The sequence below is a fragment of the Sorex fumeus genome, unplaced genomic scaffold (genome assembly GCF_029834395.1).
Source record: "Sorex fumeus unplaced genomic scaffold, SorFum_2.1 ptg000024l, whole genome shotgun sequence".
NCBI lineage: Eukaryota > Metazoa > Chordata > Mammalia > Eulipotyphla > Soricidae > Sorex > Sorex fumeus.
In genome coordinates, this window is record NW_026606081.1 from 49,823,639 (window position 1) to 49,826,661 (window position 3,023).

Sequence of the window (3,023 nt, forward strand, 5' to 3'; positions counted from 1 at the left end):
GACCGACTTGGGATGGCAAAGGGCAGGAAACGCATTAGGGAGGGGCCGGAGCGATACGACAGTGGGGAGGGCGGTTGACTTTCTCGTGGGCACCCAGGTTTGGTCCCCATCACCCTATAAGGTCCCTGAGCACTGCCAGGAGTAATCTCTGAGCCCAGTGTGGACCAAACAGAAGAAAGAAACCAAGAAGTGGGGAGCCTTCAGTGTCAGAGACACAGGAAGATGCGGGTGCGTTGGGGACATCTAACTTCCCCGTCAGCTCCCAGCCAATGGGCACGTAGGGAGCCGTGAGAGTGACCGAGGGAGACGAAGAAAGGAAGTGGGTTTGGGGGCAGTGCCCAGCGAAAAAGGTTCAGGTGCCCCGGCCAATAAAACTGACTAGAAAGAAACAAGAGTGAGGCCTGGTTGCAACTCAGAGGGCCTTCCATTGTCCTGCCCCGACCCCTGCTTTCTCTGTATGTGTATTTAACCCTCACTCCATCCCGACACATCTTGCCCCGAGTACCACCAGGAGGGATCCCTAAGCACAGAGATAGGAGTAAGCCCTGAGCACAGCGAGACGGGGTCTAAAACCAAAACCAAAGCCAAACAAACAGCTGTGTCCAAATGGGCCTGGAAAAACCTTCTAGAACCCTGAGAAGAGATGGACACAGTGTTTCTCCAGAAAGTTGATTCAGGGCCTAAACCCCCTCCTCTGACTGGGGGTGGGGGGAGAAGGCGAGGTCTTCCCAGCGTCCAGGCACCCCCAAATGACCATGGTCCAACAGGCAGTTTGAGTCTTTAACCCCAAGGGATATTTTCTGCTATGGCCATGGGGGTCCTTTTGCGACAGGGGCCACCTCACACCTGGGGCGTCAGACTCGCTCCTCCAGCTCTGCCTTGTCAGAGTCCTTCTGGGCCCAGACATGTCTCTGGCTCTCTTTTGCCAGTGCCACCATCTAGGACACCCGGCTAATTCTGTCCCTTCAAGGAGTTGTGCAGGGGGGCGCCCTGCCCCCACGAGACAACCCCTTCTATCCTGCGCCCCCCACACCCCAACCCGGGGAGAAAGGCCGGGGCCCAGCAGGCCGCAACAAACAAATGGAGGCCGTGAGGTCGGGCCCAGGCTCCTGTCTCCAAATCACGTATCCCCTGCATGATGTCACACAGCTAATTCACCCGCACTGGGCTGCGGGGGCCTCCCGTGAGAGAGGAGCACGTGAGCAGCATGTAGCTGAGGGCTGCTGTGGGCTGAAGTGTGGCTGAATTCCACGGCCCAGGAGCCGGGGTTAAGTTCCCTTTTCTCGGCGGGCAGGGATGGGAGGGGGAATCTGGGCCAGGCCCGGTGGTGCTCAGGGGCTCCTCTCGGCTTAGGGCTCAGGGGAGCAGCTCGGGCCTGGGCGTGCATGCATGCCTGAGTGTGCACTCCCGCCCTGAGTTATCGAGTTTCCTTTGATGTCGCTGGGCCTGTTTATAAAGCAGGCTCTTGGAGCAGGCCACCGTCCCTGGGGGGGGGGGGGGGGGGGGGGGGGGCTGCGGCTTAAATGGCCACCTCAGATCCCACATCCCAATTCAGGCCACAGGAGGACATGGCTGAGGGCAAGCAGGCTGGCCGGGATCTGGCCGGGATCTCGCCGGGCCTCCGTCTCCTCCTCTGGTTTGCACCCTCTTTGTGGTGGTGATCACATGGGGTGGATAGGGCCCTCTGAAACCACCCCGTGTGGGGGGGGCGTGGGGCTGGCTGCCTCTCCTGCCGCTGGCATTAGTACCCTGGGGCAGCTGAGCCGTCCTGGATCTGGTGTAGGAGTTTCTCTTCTCTTCTTTTATTTTTTCGAGGGAGGGGGGATTGGTGGAGGGCGGTCACACCTGGTGATGCTCAGGGGTTACTCCTGGTGGTGCTCAAGGGACCATATGGGATGCCGGGGATTGAACCCGGATCTAGGCCAGCCATGTGCAAGGCCAACACCCTCCCTGCTTCACTATTGCTTCTGCCCCAGGTTTCTAGTCCTTGGATTTCACCTCCTCTGTTCCAAAAGTCCAGCCAGGTGAGGGAGAGGGAGAGGAGTGGTGCAGGGTGGCCTGAGTTAGTGTGTGGCCCCAAACCCAAAGCCAGGTGTGAAGCCCCCTGAGCCCCCTTTCCTGTAGGGTTCATGACCTCTCAGCTCTCTAAACTGAGCTTGCAGTTTAGTTGTAGATTCTCCTCTCTGGACTCAGGCTTTGGAGGGCAGGCTGGGGTCACCCACCCACCCCCACCAGGAGGCCCCAACCACGTGGTCACACAATCACCCAAGAGAAGGACAGGTCAGGATGGCGGGGAAGGGATGGCCTATCGGTCTGTGTCTCGCAGACACAGGGCTGTTTCTCTTTATGTACAAAACCTCACTGTTGGGGACCCCTAGAGGCCCCATTTTCTGCCATGAAAACCGAGGTTTGGACTGGAGTAATAGTACTGCGGGGGGGTAGGGCGCACAGCTGACCCGGATTCCATCCCCATCCCTGGCTCCCCAGATAGATGGTCCCCTGAGCCCGGCCAGGGTTGATTTCAGAGCACAGAGCCAGGAGTCAGCCCTGAGCACCGCTAAGTGCCGCCTGAAAACCCAAGTTTGGTGCTACTAAGTGGAAACCCCAAATCTGTCATTCGCAGAGTGGCCTGAGCGGGGGAGTTTGCGGAGCCCACACGGGAATGTGCCCGGGGCTCCGGGAGTTGGAGGGGGGGCGGGGGTTTGGGGCTGGGCCGCGGTGAGAAGAAACAATAGCGGGTCTGGGGGTAGGGGGGTGGGTGGGATGCGGGTGAGGGGACCCAACCTCCGTCCCCGCCCCCCCCCCCCCCTCGGCCGCGCTGGCGCTGCGGGACGCGCTGGCGCTGGGGCGCGCGGCACAAAGGGGCCGGCCGGGCCGCGGCAGTTTTGAAAACCCCGAGGAAGTTGATCTGGGCCGGGGCCCAGGCGGTGACGAGGAGGAAGGGAGGGATCGGGAGGGACGGGGGAGGGAGGGAGGGAGAGAGGGAGGGAGGGGGGAGGCCGCGGGCCCAGGGGCGGCCCAGA